The following is an 18,948-nucleotide window of genomic DNA, read 5'->3' as shown; positions in this document are numbered from 1 at the left end:
TACACACAGGCATTTTTTTTTTAATGTGTGGATTAGCAGAAAGAATTTTATTTGTAGTTTTCAGCTAAAAGTGAAAACTATTCTCTGTCATTATTGACTTATACATTTGCAACTCTAAGTAATTAGCCCTTACACATTGCTTAAATCCCCTTTGATTTGAATATCAAATTAAAAAATGGATGAATGTGTTGGTATATATAGCTCAGCTATAGTCAATATTGTACAGTGTATCTCACTATCCCCGACCAGAGATTAAAGCTCATTTCTAGAGGTTAATTATAAATTTTACACCTACAGTTAAAGTGTCAAAATCTGCCTTTTTCAGTATTGAAGGAAACGAATCTCTTCCCCAAGGGTACATTGGTCAGCTTTGTCACTACAAAGACTGCTTTTCCTTCCACATCCTGTAAGAGTTGAAAAACCAAAAACAGAAGGTTGAAAATGAACTATTAAGTTTCTGTATACCTATGTCTCTCATTATTTCAAGTTTCCTTTGTCATACTACAGAAATTTTGATGACAGCCATGGAGAAATTATGTGGGTTCATAGAGAAACTATACAAGGAGGTAAAGTCAATAAACATATCGAAACCTTTCATTTCCAATTTATGCAATTCTATCTAGTTATGGTAAACTGGTAGCCAACAATGAAAAAAAAATAATAAGCTTTAGAGAAAGGCAATTCATAAATGAAGAAGGGAGTACATTCAAGAAAACAATATTTAAAATGTAATGCCAAAAATATATTTTTTAACTATCAGTAAGTTGAAATTTAAATAAATTGTGAAGAAGAATTGACTTACTGATAGATAGACAAAATAGATGCATTATCTTCATACATTTTCAAAGAATCACTCTCGGGGACTATGTCTTTAAGATCATACTAAAAATTATACATAATATGTCTCAGTACATAATAATTTTTATGAAGGTAGGAATTTATTTCTATTTGCAGAAGTGTTGGTCTTCAGGGAAAAAAAATCCTAGACTACCATATGTCATGGCTTTTTCTATTCTTAGTGCCTACTTTCAAACTTTGGCCTTGAAAAATATGCATTTCCTAAGTAAGTTATAAGCTTATATTTTAACAAGGTAAAACTATATTATAAATTTATATGATTTATAGTAGAAGAATTTCAGGTATTTGTTTTCTTTTTTAGAGAAAAGTTATTAAATTACATATATAAGTAACTTTTGCTGGATAATTGGTTCTGAAATATTCCAATACCAATTTTGATTGACTGTTGTTGAAATGAATCTTTTAAAAATAAACAGAATATGTATGTGAAAAATATTTGAAAATATTTTTAAGTAGAAATTTAGTTAATGTTAAGAAAAGCACCTGTAACATCTACTTATTAAAATTTATAGTTTATTAAAGTACGAAAATCTTGTATTTATTAAAATGCTAGAATCATATGCTAGAAACATATTTGGTATGTTTTTTGAAAAGAGCAATTATTATTGTATGGTTAAGATCTTTAAAAATGTTCTCATACTGAGTGTATTAAAAAGTGAAATATCCCACTAGCTATAATCATTAACATTTGATGAATTAAAAAAACTTTAATTAGAGAAAGATAGGAAAGAGAATCTGAAACTGAAGGAAACCTTGAAATGTATAGACTGCTCTGTAAAAAACTCATTCTCTTGGCATTTTTCACATTTTCAGGAGACCAGTCAGAACTTTGTCAAGAACTCATTCCACCCCAGGGCCTGACATTTAGAGTTCGTAGTTTCCCTCTTCTTCTAGTCCAGCTCTTTACTAATGAGCCCTATTGAGGCTATGTGCTTGGGAATCTCTGGGAATGCTCTCCACCTCTGCCTCTTTACTAGTGTCTACCATCAAGGGCTTGAACGCCAGTTTTGTCAAAATGATTAGCATTGTTGGGGCACCTAGGTGGCTCAGTAGGTTAAGCATCTAACCCTTGATCTCAGCACAAGTCTTGATCTCAGTGAGTCTAAGCCCCACTTTGGTCTCCATGCTGGTTGTGGAGCCTACTTAAGAAAAAAAAAGATTAACATCGTTTCCCACAGCCGAGAATACCCTGGGAGCCCAGTAAAGGCACAGAACTATTCTGCTTATGGAGTGTTTGCAGAAGGGCTGCTACAATTGTCTGTGCGGTTGGGCTGTCCCTGCTGAGAGCCCAGATGTGTCAGCCATCTATCGCGTTCAAGGACCCTCAATATTCTGTTCCTCACTATGCTCTTTCAGGGAGGAGAGAATTCTCTTTTTCGGCTTTGTGTCGTACTCCAGAACGTTGGTCACAAAGAATTCTCGGAATCCCCAGTACCTAAAGTGTGTGTATGTGTGACATTCCTTTATGGTTTGTTTGTTGGTTGGTTTTTCAGAATGTCATTCCATAGTACTTGAATACAGATTCTTATATTCTAGCCTATAAAATGAATCTAAATAGTAAAAATAATGTCTATTCTGACAGCAAGGGCATTAGCAATTTGTGCAATAGTTGCAGTCTTTCCATTGTGTATCGTATTAAGGCAAGTTCTCTCCCAGATTCTCTCTCAATTAATCCCTTGGCACCATCACCTCACCATTCCTCCAAAAATGCATGTATGTATTTCTGGATGCAGAAAGCCCTGATTCATTATGTATATTGAGGCAGTTCTCACAAAAGAGAGTTTGTAAATCAACACTATGTATCATTGTCAATCAATCACCAAACTCCTGCCTCCTAGTTGAAATTATTACTGTAAACCTTAGGATTTTCTATGAAAACATTGTACATATGGGGATATTTTTAAATACTAATCCAACATCAAAGAGTATGGTATGGATTATGAAGCCTACCAAGATGTATGGTAGGCACTGTGGGAGAGAAGTCATTATGGGACCTCATTATAACAAATGCCAGAATCGAGTGTTTTGTTTAAACAAGGGTCTTTGGGAAAATAAGATGCCTTTTCTATCTGTAGGAAGCATTATATACACTGAATTAAGAGTAGGAGTTCTATACTCAGATAATCTCCAGAGATAGATTGAAATCCCAGCTCTGTCATTTACTGAGTAGAAATTCCAGCTTTATTTAATACTTGTTCTATAAACTTTTAACACATTACTTGGCTTTCATTTCTCACCTGTAAAATGAGTATAATATTAGTTCCTAATATTATCTCCTCTTCTACAGATTTGTTATAAAGATTAAATGCCTTAGTGTGGAAAAGATGCCGGGACAAAAATTAAAACCACAGGGTCTGCTTGTCAACGAGCTCCTACCATTCTGGTCCCAGGTTTGCATGGAAATCTTGGGCAGAATGGCCACTGAAATTAGTGATGGGACTTGCTACAGTCGTATCTACGTTTTTCTCCCTGAGAGAAAAAAATTAAAAGTACACCAATTTCAATAGATAAATGTCCTATCAAGTTGATTCCTTTTTCATAAATATCTCTAATATGCTCTGACTCCTTTTTCCTTAAACTTTCCTCTTCATCAAATGAATACTTCCTTTTTACCTACTCACATATAATGAATGCATTAAGATTTTAGAAGCTATGAAAAAAATCAGTGCCAATCAGAGATTTTCATATTTCAAATGCACATTGATTTGACCATATACAAACACAATTTGGCAGTAAGTACCGTATTTCAGAGTTTACACTGAGCATTGGATTTTTAATAGAAACTTGAGGCTGCCCAAAAAAGTGGGCAATACTTGAATCCCTGGGAAGGTGTCTATTAGTTTCTGGTTGACGTTTGACTGTACAACATTGTAATGAAGTTAGTTGTTCATAGTAGCATCTCTGTTTATATCTATTTGATGCTTTTTGAATGATATAATATACTATAACTAGCATTACCCTCTTGAAAAACCATCAATAATTGGTAAGAGAGAAACTGCCAGATTTCTTTAGGACATACACATGGGTTAGATTTCCAGTTCTTCAATCCATCAACATATCCATAGCAAAGACCACAGTGTAGCTATTTCTTATTAACCTGTCCTCCCAAACACTTCTCACACATTCAATTTTATGACTTCAAGTAGTTGAATTCTATGTCTCTTCTCACCCTACCCGGTCAAACCACAAGCCACTAGGACATACTAGTTGTACATAGACCTGAGTTACTCTGAATCCCTCAGCTTATCTGAGTTCTTATAAACACTCATTTATGCTTTTATCTGCTTTTACACGTCTGTTTTAAAAAATAAATTTAGGGGTGCCTGGGTGGCTCAATTGGTTAAGTGTCCAACTCCTGATTTCGGCTCAGGTCATGATCTCAAAGTTAGTGAGTTTGAGTCCCGCATCTGTAGAACCTGCTTGGGATTCTCCCTCTCTCTCTTTTTCTCTCAAAATAAATAAAAAAGTGTTAAAAATTTTTTAATTAATAAAATAAATTTAATTATGGATGTTAATACCTTGCATCTAAAATATGTTATTTGTATGCCAAACCCACTGCATTCTTCTTGACCTGTTATCAATTAAGGTGATTTTTTTTTAAGGTGATTTTTTTTAAAACAATATTCTATTTCACTTATGCGATGGCCCTCTCATGAATTGAGATAGTCAACTATCGTTTTAAGCTTCCTGAAAACTTTGATTCTGACATTTGCCAAGTTGTTGCTAGGAGAAGAAAGAAATATTTTGACCAAAAGCCTAACTAGAAATTCCATACCCTATATTTGCAGTTCCAGACCACATGGGAAAATACTTGATTGCATTTCTCACATTAAGGGTAAAACTTTGTTATGTATAAAATCCCTTGATATTATACCAATTCAAGCCTCTGATTTTGGATAATTGAGAAATTGATAATAACTGGGAATTGAAGATTTCCCGTGAGATTCTTTGTTTCTCTTAGAAAAAAAAAAAAAGAGGAGAAGGTGTGGCAAACTAAAATTCACAAAGTTTTGCCCTTTCTACTTCAATGATTCTATTTATTATCAGGCTTATCTACCCTCCCATTGACACAAGTGAATGTCTACCCTCCAAGTGGCAGAATTTTACAATAGAAGCATTGGCGGGTCTGTTCTGTTTCTTCCACTGATTCTACAGACGCTCTTCAGGAGAACCTTCGTACCAACTGAGTCTTGAGAAATTTGGTGCCTCCTTTTTCAAAATGAGGAAGGTAGAACTTCCTTAGAAGCTGAGTAGGGATTAATGAGATCTCAGTAGTAAAGTCCTTCAAGCCTAAAGATAAAAGATCTTCTTTGAGAGCAAATAATTATCTTTCCAAACTAAGCTACCCATCCTGTGAAAGCCTCCACATTTATTGGTTGATTCAGATCTATCTAAATTAAAAAGGTCATCTGAAGATGAAGGTTTTTCATTTTTTAATTTCTTGATGGTAAAGAAAGAAATGAAAAGTTTAAGTCCTTTAAGTACATAGCCATTTATCTCAGTATAAATTAAACGGTTCCCATTGGAAGTAAATGAAAGCGTAAGATTTTTATCACAAGTGTTTTAAAACAGGATGATATTTTTGTCAGGGAAAGTAGCAAAGAGATCTTAAACTCCTTGCCCTTCGTGAAGAAATGTGAAGTTGCTTTCATTTCTACTGGCATTTTACTGAGCAGACTCTCTCTTCATTCTAAACTGGAGGTCACAATTTGTTTTGAATTTGAGCTGGAAATAAGATAACAAATATTGCCTAGGGCTTTATGGGATGCCTTTTATCTCTGAATTAGATTAGACAGTCAGAAACTATTCCAAATCCTTTATTATTTTGTTTTTAAGCCCTAAAAACAAAAAACAAAAACAAAAACAAAAAAAACAAAAGCAATGCATGCAGGCAAAGTACATTTAAAAAGTTAGCATTATACCACAAGAGTTACAGATATATTTTTTCTTATATTACTCAACTTATATGAGGAATAAACAGAAGTCACCTTATTAAGCCTTACTTTTTAAAAATCATAGGTTTTTGCCGTCATAGGTTATCACTTTTCAGTGCAGGGTGAGTAGGGGTGTAAACTTTAGTGTTACTAGAGGAAAATAAGTTTTTTTTTTTCCTTTTCATTGGAAAAATTCATGTTAATTATTCCTCTGCACCTGCCTAATGGGGCTGAAGTAATTCGATTGTCATATTGTTGTAGATTGTTGCTTTGTGTAATGTATCACCCCTGCTGTTCCATTAAAAAAATTCTATACTCTTCCATTATTCAGCAAGGCCTAATGATTATTCCAGCATTTGTACATGCTGCACTGTTATTTTAATTTTAATTGACTTCACTTTTTTAATTAAGCACATTGGTTTTAACGCTGTTGTTGACAAGCTTGGTTTTGTCATTATCAGCTTTTGCTCCCATATACATTCCATACCCATTGACACTCTAAATGATAAGAGCAATATAATATATACATAGAAGTTTATCACCAACTCTAACATTAATTCATGTCACACATTATTATTACATAATGGTGTGCAGAATATTTTAAAAGACCAGTTATTCTGTTTCAAGTGTCTTTTAAAATTAAATTATTAAATCTTTACTTTGCAAAATAGAAAAAAAAAAGACTTGGTTGTTTTTGAAGGTGTAGAAATCTGTTAATAAAAAGGACGCATGCTTTACCCTATCAGTTAAGTATAATCACGTGTAACAATCACACATGGTGATAAAATGTTGTTGTCTATATTTTACTGAAACATAATAAAATCATGGTTTGTATAAATGTTAAAGATTATCCATTTATGGTGAGCTCTTTTTGGGGGGGAGACTAAATGTTTTATTTCTTTAAATTATTTAAAGATTTATTTTCAAAATCCTTTAAAAATATTAACTGATTGTAGACAATATGTTCTTTTAACTATAGCACGTAACCTAACAGAAAATAACACCCTCGCAAACCCATTGAAATGTCCCCTTTTTGAATGATAGCTCAGTCGTTTATCACAACACAAGATAATGAAAAATACCTCAGAGACAAAATAAGGCAAGCTTTGTGTTCTGAGATGTTAGAAATTGCTGAACTGAAAGGAGGAACTGGAAAGAGAACAAAATAATGGCAAATTCTAAGATGAGTATGTTTAAGTGTGTGGTTTTTTTTTTTAACTATATGGTAATGTTTCATGGTTTTCACCTTTCTCTGAACACAAATCTGGCACAAACTAGGCTTGTGAAACTCTATAAATGGCATAGCCATACCTTATTTTTGGAAAGGGTTGACATGAGAACGCTTGTTTCCACTCTGCCATTTTTGTTTTGTTCGTGGATGTAAATGAATGAATGAATGGGGGGGGGGGGTGAATGAATAGGTCACATGGGATTTGCCTGCCATTTGGTCATCTGAGGGACAGAAGACAAAGATTTCAAAGTGGGCCCTTCTGCCCTTGTTCGGTGCAGCTTCACTGCTGCAGTCCCGACTGTTGATGAGCTGCCACCTGGGATTTATGTTCAACCTCTCCTTCTGCCTTGGTGTGCCTGACCCAGCTCTATTAGCATCACTTCCATTCCCGGCGACAACATGAATAAAAGATGACTTGTGTGACCTCAGAAAGTGCCAAGATAGTATTGATGTAATGAGCCCAATATCCACTGTTTTATGCATTGCCGTACAATAGCAATCTTAATAAAAGGTTAAACAGCATTATAATATGTGTTTCTTTGATGTCTCTCTGACTCACTGACTTCACTTTTTCATTCCCTGCTGCCTCTTTGAGGATCATCAATAATCAAAATTGTTCTCCCTTTATTTGGGTGAGCCTCCCACAAAACAGGACAAACAAGGAAAGTTGTTGCTTTTAGAGTCTTCTCAAGTTCAGAAAAATATTTTTTCTTTCATTTGGCCTTGGTTTCTGTTCAACAGCAACTAGTATTCCTAATAGACTAGAGAAATTGCAGCATAGACTCTGACTTCAATCTCTTATTTTACTATTCAGAATTCTGTACTACCACATCATGTTTTTTGGGTTTCCACATTTTATTCTGATTGTGAAAAATCTAAAATACGGTCTTATTACCGGAATACCAATTTTGTATTGCATTTTCGTCTTTGCACCTTCATATATTTTAAAGACTCTTAGATACGGAATTCTTAAATATAGATGCTCTGATTACCTTGCCCTGAAAACCCCTCTGAAAAGAATCACAAATGTGCATAGGAACAGGTCAAGGAATTCCCTCGTTCTGGAGCTTCTTGAGCAAAACCAACACCAGTCAGTTAAAGTTTTCATCATCCTTCCCCTTAGCTGTATAAAGAGTCAGGAAGTAAGAAGGGGATGAAACACAGCAAGCACACGTCTAGAGTAATATCACACCTTGCCAACAGCATCCTTTATTATATTTTTCTTTAAAAGCAAAAGCACAACATGCTAATATTCACCCTTTCAACAACAAAGAGAAAATGGTGTGCTTTTTATAACTTCTTTTAGATAACAAATCATAGGTGCTCTTGTAACACTAGTCTTTGCTTTCTTGCAAGGTCTTTTACTTAGATGATCTGGAAATATGACAGTATGTTAACAGCTAACACTCTGCATCTTTGGGCCTTATAGGTAGATTAAAAATCATTTAGAAGCAAGCAGTGGCTGAAACATCCTACCTCAACTCTACTGCTTGACATATTGTTTGGGTCATTCTGCATTTTGAAGGAGTGACGATAAAGCAACAAAGAGGATACAAATTGTTCAAATATCGACCACGTTGCCTTGATCATATCATGTCTTATTGGCGCATTGCATATCTAACATAGCAGGAAGTGATCAGATGTGATGTGACGTGACATTATGCAGGTAGACACTACTGTCAAAGATGTGAACTGGCAGTTTTAGGTATATCGAGATGTAAAGTTAATTAGACCACATTCAGTGGGGCTTTGTCTTGGAAGAAAACAAACCACTCTTATATCTCCAACCTCTCTGGGATATTTGAATAATGAGACAATCATGTAGTATTCCTATGTCTACAGGAGACTCAGGGATGATTTATTTACTTAAGAAAATTTTAACAATATTTCTTCATTTGTCTCCCATTTCATTTGATAGTGATGCCAGCAAATGGTAGTTCATGCGGTTTCTTGTATAGAGAAAAGTTGTAGGAAAACGGAGATTCTCCTAATCACAATTAAAGTGGCATTTGATGTCAGAAAGGGGCTAGAAAAGAAGAGTCTAAAGCACATGGTGTGATGTGGGTTACTACACTACTTAGAGAGGGATACTTGATGAGGACTAAGTAGATAGAAACACAGCCCTACAAAACTCAACCTTGAGATTGCCAGGAAATTAAAAAAAAAAAAAAAACAAAAAAACTGGCTGCTCAAAAAATTGAAGCAGATGTCAGATGCAAGCAGCTGTGGCCTGGGAAATTCAACAAAATTCCAATATTTAAATTGCTTCTCTGGATAAAAATTGCTTGATAGCACAGTTTCGGATGTGATCTGGACTGCCAGTGAACCATCTGCGTAAAATGAAAGTAATCTGCTGACGCTGTCGATACAGGTAGACATCAGCATCATTTGGTTGGAAAAAGAACACGGCTAAGATGTTTTCTGGTGAGCTTGTCAAGAAAGTATGATAATAGTGAAGCCCAGTTTTTAGAATATTGGGATACACCAGAGTAGAGATTAAAAAGTATGTTTGTCCTACTGTTTAAGGATTATTTGCACCAAAACAAAACAAACCCAACAACTTTCACTCTGATTTTAGGCTCAAAATGGAATGCTCTGGTCGGGATTGAGACTGGGTGAGAGTATTGAGGAAATCACATTCCCAGCACCAAGGGCAAGTGACGGTCAATGTGTTAAATCTGACTGTGAGAACAATGGAAACGTTCAGCGGATTAAGAAGCAAATAGGCAAACTGTAAGCTTTAAAAATTCAGTATTACAGGCAAAGGAATAATTCCCTAGAGGGTTAGAGAATACACTTTTGCTTCTACCCGGCTATGTGTTGGATAAAATAAACATATGTAGATGCTGAAAGGTGCTCACAAATAGGTCAGCTTGTGGCGGAAGTCTTTCATAATTCAAGATACATCAGCTTTAACAGTAGCTGAGAATAAGAGCGAGTAATCAAAAGTGACCCAAACAATGACACCAGAGTTTCCAGATGGTATAGAAAAAAGTCCATGATTTATGATTGCCGGTGCAGTAAATAAATCTAAAACAATAGGCGTGGATGGGGAAGCAGTCACAGCTGACCAAAAGAGCAGTTGTAATGCAACCCACAGAAAGCTTGGTGCCAGAAGTAATTGACATAGTCGTCAAATCAATTTCCTAGGGTGCAGACACTCAAGCACTCAATCTGATTCTGTATGCTGCGCGACACTTGGATTATACAGCTGCCTCTAATTCAGATAGCCTCAGCTCAATATGAATCCAATTCAAGGAACTGTCTGGAAGTGAGCAATAATTATTTAGGCTTCCTTTCTGCAGGTTACTCTTTTCTAGTCAAATTAGTCTATTTCAGAATTACATACGTTTCATGTGAATTATTTAACATTTGTCTAATTTATTTTTATTTTTATTTTTTTGCCTCCCGTATCACCAAACTTAATGGCATCTCTGAAATCCAAGGTCTTTCCTCCCAGGGCACCAGTGGGATAGTATTTCAGGACAGGAAAGGCCTACGCACAGTATGATGTTCTTTATGTCGACCAAGGAACCGGTCACTTGATTTCAAATGTACAATACCCATGTGGAAGAGCATCTATCTATTTATTTATCTTTCTTTCTGTATTTCAATGTAATGCAATTCAAAGGTAAGATTAAATAATCTTTTGCTGCAAATAATTTTATTGACAGCCACTCATTTTTCACTCACCCAATGTTTGTAAGAATGTTTACAGCACATCAAATACTTAATTAGACACTGGGGTATCAAGATAAGACACAAAGACTCTGCCTTCAAAGAACTCACAGCTCAGTGAACTGATGAAACAGGTAAAGAATCATGTAAGAGAAGAATTATAGAGAAAATACACAGAGCAGGGGGGAGGACAGAGGAAACCTCTAACCCAGTTGTGGGAAGGGTGAGATTGGGAGAGAAGTAGAGGAAGGGTTTTAGACATGCCAACGTTTCCATTGAAATGTGGAGGATGAGGAAAACTTTTCCAGGTTGAATGAGGATTGATAATATTCCAGACAAGCCCAACATCAAAAAAGAGCATGGCATTTTCAGGTAGTCACTTTATGCTTCAGTGCAGCAGCTGGAACATAGGGCCTGGCAAAAAAGAGAGTGGGCAGAGTGGAGGAAAGAAGAAGGGAGAGGCATGAATCAGATGGCAGACGCTAAGGCTGGAGAACACATTAGGGCTTACAGAGCAATTCCACTCACTGTTCTTCACTTGGTGACCACAGCAGCTCATGAGAACACCCTTACTGCCATTTGAAAATAAGCACTGATCAAGGTTGAGAGAAGTCTGGTTGTCTACCAAAGTCACATAGCTGGGAATTAGGCCCAGTCTTGTCTGCTTTAAAGACCCCAATTACAAACACAACGTTCATTATTTGGCTTCTCAGTCGAGAGGTCCCCTTAGCACTGTGCTCAGCTACTTATCACAAGTTTCAAACTTTTGGACAGCAGAAGGGTGAGATGATGGGGCTGACAGCACTATACAAGAGAGTGAAGGAGAAGGAGTAAGCAAAATAGAAAGTAGGAGAACAGGGGGAAGGGGAAAATAATGTATATTAATTTCAAAACGCCATAGAGACAAAACAAGCTAGCCAGTATCCCCTGAGGTATATGAAAGGAAGGTAATTCTACAGGGGCTACAGAGTCAACAGAATTTCTATTGTTGCAAAAGATCTTTGAGAGAGCAGATTAGAAGACGATAAATCACACCATTAACAAGCTATTTGTTTGCTATTAATTTAACATTCCATCTTTAGAAATAGGGAAGTCTGAAGGGTCAGGAAAAAGAGATAGCAAGTTGATTACGGGTGCAAACTGGCTGAGCCATCATCAAATGCAGAGATGAAACAAAGAATCAGCAAGAAGCAAGCAGTGAAGACAAAGGCAATGATAGGAGTGGAGATCCAGAAAAAAGTCTGAGAAGCAAATGAAAAAGAAAGAAAGAAAGAAAGAAAGAAAGAAAGAAAGAAAGAAAGAAAGAAAGAAAGAAAGAAAGAGAAAGGAAGGGAGAAAGGAAGGAATGAAGGAAAGAAGAAAGAAAATAACATTGTTCACAAAAGCAAAAAAAACCAAAACAGAGGAAAAAGTGTTACATTGAGAAGAAATTTAAAGTACAAAAAAGGCAACTAAAGAATTAAACCTAGATCTTTTAAATAAAAATTTTATATATCTATAAAATAATACTGCCAACTGTAGAAAATGTTGGTAAGAAATAATAGTAAAAAAGACAGAAATTACTATTTCATTGATCTGAATAATCTGTATTTTGATGTCCATCCTTTCGGTCATTTTTCTCCACTTTCACATAATTGTGATCATAATAAAGGAAATTTCAGTTTCCTTTTACTTCTAGTATTTTAGAATAAATATTTGCAATTCTGCATAATCAATCTTTTTTCCAGTTTTATTGAGAAATAATTGATCTATATGACAGTACATGTTTAAGGAAAACAGTATGATGATTTGACTTACATGTATTGTGAAATGATTACAAAAAGTTCAGCTAACATCCATCTTCTCGAATAGCTACAATAGAAAGAAGAGAAAGAAAAAGGGGATAAAGTTTCCTTGTGATGAGAACTGTTAGGATTCACTGTCTTAACAACTTTTGTGTATATACTACAGCAGCATTAGCTGTATTCGTCATGTGGCACATTCCATCCCCAGTGCTTATTTATCTTCTAAATGGAAGTTTGTACCTTTGACTGCATTTCTCCAATCCCCCCTCTGCCCACTTTCCACCTCGGGTAACCACAAATCTGATCTTTTCTGTGAGTTTGGGTTTCGTTTTGTTTTGAAGATTCCACATATAAGTAGGATCATACCGTATTTGTCCTTCTCTGTCTGACTTATTCCACTTAGCATAATGCCTTCGTGTCCCATCCATGTTGTGGCAAATGGTGAGATTTCTTCATTTTTTTTTTTATGGCTGAATAATATTCTTTTGTATAAATACACCACAACTTCTTTGCAGAAATCTCCATTCCCACCACCGGTTAACAAGGGTTGCTTTTTCTCTACATCCATGCCAGCCTTTGTTTTCTTTTATCTTTTGGATCATGGCCATTCTAAAAGGCATAAGATGACATCTCACTGAGGTTTTAGTTTGTATTTCCCTAATGACTAGTGATGTTGAGCATTTTTTTCATCATTTGAGTACCTGTTGTCCTCTCATGTCTTTTCTTTGGAGAAATGTGTATTCAGATCCCTTTCCCATTTTTTAAATTGAGTTATTTGTTTGTTTTTGCTATTGTATTGTACAAGTTCTTTATATGTTTTGGATATTAATCCCATATCAGATATATGGTTGCAAATTTTTTCACACTCCATAGGTTGCCCTTTCACTTTGTTGATGGTTTCTTTTGCTGTGCAGAAGCTTTTTAGTTTGATGTAGTCCCACCTGTTTATTTATTATTTTATTGCTTGCGCTTCAGATGCCCTATTGAAAAAATTATTACCAAGACCCACGTCAAGGAGCTTTGTTCCTGTTTTATTTTAGGTGTTTCATGGTTTTAGGTCTTACATTTAAGTTTTTAATCAATTTCGAGTTATTTTTGTCTGAGTGGTGTAAGATATGGGTCCAATTTCATTCTTTTACATATGAATATCCAATCTTGAGGGAGTTGTCATACTTCTCATGGTTTATGCCCATCACAAACATGGAGGCCTCAGCAGAAGGGGCAGAGCTGATGACCCTCTTCAGCTTCACCCTTCAAGTGAGCTCCAGCTTTATCACCAGTGGAATCCACAAACGTATTCAGCACCAGCATTGCCCTATTTGATGTTGGTCGGATCTTACTCCTGGAAGATGGAGGTGGGCTCTCCGCTGATGACAAGTTTCCCATTCTCGCCCTTGACTAGGCCATTGAACTTGCCATAGGTGAAATCATACTGGACCATGTAGACCATGTAGTCAAGGCCAATGGAGCAGTCATTGATGGCAGCAATATCCACTTTGCCAAAGTTATAAGTAGCCCTGACAACCAGGCGCCCAATATGGCCAAATCCATTTACTCTGACCTTTACCATTTTGTCTCAGGGACCTGGCTGGCAATGCACATAAGTGTGGCTGTCTATTGAGTGAGGAGGAGCTGAGAGCCTAATTCACTTATGTTTGAAGTAATTATTAAGGTAAGAACTTAACTATTGCTATTTTGTAAACTGTGTTCTGGTTGTTTTGTAGATCTGCTGTTTCTTATTTCTTATCCTACTGTCTTTTTGTGGTTTTGATGTCTTTTGGTATTAGTATGCTTTGACTTCTTTATTGTATTCTTTTTTGCAATTACTGCAGGATTTTCCCTTGCAGTTACTATGAAGCTTACATAAAATATCTTAAAACATATAGCACCCTATTTTAAACTGATTGCTTCAATAGAATTTGTTTTAATTCTTTTAATTCTCCTCCCCCTTACATTTTAGGTTATTGCTATTACAACTCACATGTTTTTTTATATTGTGTAACTAATCACAGATTATTGCAGCTATGACTTTTTTACTAGTTTTTTTAACTATGTTTTTTTTTAACTAGGTTCTTCTTTGTCTTTTTTTTTTTTTTTCATTTTTCGGTGAATTGTAAATGAAGTAGTCACCACTATTAACATATTGCAGAACCTAACTATGACTACATATTTACCATTACCAATGAGATTTACGTTACCTTTCTATGTTTTCGTAATGCTAATTAGTATTCACTTCCACTGAAAGAACTCCCCTTTAACACTCCTTTTAAAGTAGGTCTGGTGGTAATGAACTCTCTCAGCTTTTGTTTGGGAAAGTTTTATCCCTCTTTTGGCTGTATCCCTCTTTTGGGTATAGAATTCTTGCTTGATGGTTATAGTCTTTCAATATTTGAATATGTAATGCCATCCTATTCCGGCCTGAAAAGTGTCTGTTGAGAAATCTGCTGATAGTCTTATACAGGTATATATGGTGGGTGGGAGGGTCCCTCTTATGTAACTTCTCTCTTTTCTCTGCTCTTAAAATTCTTTCTTTGTCTGATTTTTGACAATTTAATTATAATGTGTTTTGATGTAACCCTATTTGGGTTCAACCTGCTTGGGATCCTATTGGCCTCTTGAATCTGGATGTGTAACTAATCTTTATAAAATACGTCATTTCCAGCAGGATCTAATGACACTGGAAAATAGTATATTGTTATTTCTTTGAAAATAAATATTTTAGTTAATGGGTAATTTCCATATGCATAGGATTACCTTCCTGTTGTTATTTTAATCTAAGATTTTTATGGCTACAGAAACAACCCTACTGTCAAAGTTAAGAAATATTTAAACACAACTGATAATAGAAATTTTAATGAATAAAAGAAATAAACATGAACAGTATGCGTAGGTATCTTCTGTTTTGCCAAGTAATTCAAATAATGAAGGAAATCTATTTTCTTCTACTCTTTTTCAATTTTACGAAGACAATTCAGAAAGGTTGGAACACATGGCCCATGTTATTCATACATATGATTTATGCTTGACATCAAGCTGCCTAGAAAGTGAAAAGGATGTGCCCTAGGGGAATTCATGGACTTATTAATACAGAAATGCAAGAACACACAAGGCAGATAGTGTTTAAAGCACTTAATTCTCTGTTCTGTCTAATAAAATATCTAGGATTACGGTAGACCTTTGGCTTATCTCAGTGGCTATCAGATTCAAATATATTGACTCTCTAGTTGCACAGCAATTTGTAAATCTATGGTAGATGCATTCAATCAAATTAATTTTGTCTTACCCTAAAATAAGTTTATTATGATTATAATAAACCATTGCCAAATTTAACTAAATGTTATCTTATAGTCTCTTTATCAATTAAATTATTATTTCAAGTTAAGTTTCAATGCAATATACCAGATTCTTTTTTACCTAGCATAAACAAAGTAATTTATCAGAAGAAGAGAATGGTAACACTAGCATTTTTAAAAAGTGTAGATGAGATGATCTTCTGAATTTCCCCAAAGGAGACAAATTACTAGTGAGATAATAATCTATTCACAGTGTTTGCACTGAAATATACTACAAAGAAGAAGGCTATTCAGACCATAGTGATTTTGACCAGTAGAAAAGAAATATGGAACTATTCAGATTCTTTGGATCATCAGATTTAAGGTTTGAGATGAAGTTTTGAAAAAAGATACCTTTAAAAAAATTTAAAAAAATAAAAAAATTATTGTCTGATGTTAAAAAAAAAAAAAAAAGATACCTTTAAAATATGCCTGCTTCTCAGAAGAATCCCATTGCCACAAAATGGCCACTACAGTAGTTCATTTAACAAAATTTATTTCCATTACATGTCACCCACTGAGAAAACAGAAGTGAAGACAATAAACATAGGCTCTACTGTTGTGGTGCTCTGAAATGACACATTTTCAAAATTTATTTAGAATGACAAAAACAGTCAAGTTCATCTTATTATATGCTAAGAAAGCACACAAGCTACACATTTTTGACACCTGTATACGTATAACAGTTTGCTGGATTGGTTGTAAGAGAGTGAGGACGATCGATATTTAGAGTTTTATGTGAGAATGATGACAAACAAAAACCCTAAACCTGAAAACATTTCAACCATTCAAATTATACATTTCAATTGCCCTAGTTGTGTTTCTTGCCATTGAAAGGAATTGGTCAACCTTTGAAGGGCGGATTTCCCTTCAACCTTTAACATTTCTTGCAATATTTGGTAGTTACACTTTATATCCATCTCCTTCCTCTTCCTCAATTTCAACATATTGATTTAACTCAAAGAGTACATTTTTAAACTAGTGAACTACATAAAGAAGATGTTTGAAAACATCATTTTCTTCATTTTAATTCATATTACCTATTCCTCTCAAATGAATATCTTAAGTTCCAAAGCCCTAGGAGCAATGAAACATCTTTGATGTAAATGAGAATAATCTAATAATTAACCCCAGATTTTTTCAGCACTAAATGTAAAAGCAAAACGAATCAGTATTAATGATGAAGAAAACTTCAGACCTAATGGCCCTAAGGTATCAAGTTTTTTTATTCATCTAGAAATGTATCAATTATATTTAGTTTTTCAGTGAGGTTTGTTTTGAAGGAGGTTCTCTAGTTTGTCATGTGCGATGATCATGATGGTGTGACTTTCAAAGCCCAGGCTGAGAAACTATTTTTTGTGTGATTTGTTTTTTCTGTTCAACTGACATAGTACATTTATCTATGTGAGGTAGAAAACTAACCTCTAACTCCCACCGCCAGTATCTGGTTTCAGAAAGCACTGCTCACCATGGAGTATTTATTAAACACTTTCTAGTGATGCAACTACTGGGTCTTATTGTCAAACCAGTTCATAATCCTCTTGCTGCTAATGAAGTGTGCTACAAAATAAAAATGTGAGAAATAGTGCTTCATCTATCTTACTCCCTTTGTTTACTCCCTATGGGGTACCTCAAGATGTCACCACCATTCAGTAATTCAATTTCATTAAACGTAGAATTGATTCAATTGTACAATTATTCAAATATAAAATTCAAAAGAAGGATGACATTTGTCTTTCTTATGAGAAAAACAAACATAGATGTGTCACTGGGTGCTTTAAAACATTTTTCTACCATGATTTTGAAATTAACACATTGTCCAGGAGAAAATGTATTTTTTATGATAACCTAAGTGATATGTTGTGAACATGCTTATATATAGATGCGTAATACATGCATAGTGAGACAATTTCTTTGAAATGAGAAGTCTACCATGTATTTCCACACCATCCATGGAACAAGAAGTTACAGAGTGAGTTTAAAAGAAGCCAAGTGGAAAAAAGAAGAAGGAGGAGAAGAAGACGAAGAAGAAGAAGAAGAAGAAGAAGAAGAAGAAGAAGAAGAAGAAGAAGAAAGAAGCAGCCAAGTGATTAGCTAAAATATCAATTAAATCAGGAAAAGATTAATAAAAAAGTCCTAGATTTTATGAAAATGGCAGAGTAACTTGTTAGGTACAGATAGGATAAAATTTCTGACCCTTCAGAGTCTTGATACTTCCCTGTAGAATTTTTTTATGGTTTATGCAGGCACAATTTTTCACTCTCCTCCTGAAACAGTTTACTTACGTGATCTCTTAGTATTTTGAATTTGTCCCCATTCTTTTTCTCTTCCACCTTTCCATTCTTTCTCTTCTTTACTTTGCAGTTTCCACATCTGATTGATTGCATTTTCTGTGCCGTCCATATTACTCTCAAAGCTCATTAAGGCCTTTGCTGACAGCAGCACTAGACCAACATGTGCTTTTATAATGTGCATCCTGCCTGTGCTCTCACAACACCAATTGTAAGGAACTCAATTGGATTAGAATAGTTTTCTCTCATGAATAGATGTAGGATGTCTCTGTGCTCTCCGAACATGCTCTGCAGGGCCCCCATCAAGAACCCAAGTGGTAAAGACAGGAAGAAAAACCTCTACCTTTGAGTGGGATTATAACCATTCAAACAGGTAGTACCTTGCCACAGATGGGCCATGTGTCTCTCGGAATGCTTGAGCTAATTTATTTCCTTTTAATATAGTGACCAAGAACAACGAAATATTGTGTGTAATATAAATATGTGGCATCAGATATTAGAAGAAAAGTCACTTATGGAAAATCTCTGCATAGGGGTTGCACAGCTAACCAGAAGAGCCACATGTCACCCCACATATAAAGGATTTCTATCTCTAGCGAACATTAACATGGCATCCCAAGGTAATTGACATGGGACTCTGTGTGCAAAAATAAATTTTTGAGATTTTTCTAAAGCTAATATAAAAATACAAGAAATAGGTTTCAGCTCAGATAAACACCGGCACCTGATTCTCTTAGTATTCTGCACAGGCATCATAGAGGAGTTTCAAACATCATGCCTCTCAGTGTGGCATATTACATTGAGTCAATGTGTGAAATCTCTGCAGAAAATAGGTGAGAG

General features: G+C 35.1%; 1 protein-coding gene across 1 annotated transcript in view; it reads left to right on the top strand.

Moving 5' to 3' along the window:
- LOC128775274 (translation initiation factor IF-2-like) overlaps nucleotides 1-18,948 on the top strand; it is a 519,737-nt gene that overhangs the window by 386,332 nt on the left and 114,457 nt on the right. The window contains exon 6 of the mRNA XM_053896151.1: nucleotides 14,066-14,157. The gene's annotated coding sequence lies outside the window, so the exon portion shown is untranslated. The remainder of the gene's footprint in view (nucleotides 1-14,065; nucleotides 14,158-18,948) is intronic.

This window comes from Panthera pardus, unplaced genomic scaffold, assembly GCF_024362965.1.
Source record: "Panthera pardus isolate Hobbes unplaced genomic scaffold, ASM2436296v1 HiC_scaffold_7, whole genome shotgun sequence".
Lineage (NCBI taxonomy): Eukaryota > Metazoa > Chordata > Mammalia > Carnivora > Felidae > Panthera > Panthera pardus.
The sequence above is the reverse complement of the archived record's forward strand: the minus strand, read 5'-3'. Positions and strand labels throughout refer to the sequence as shown.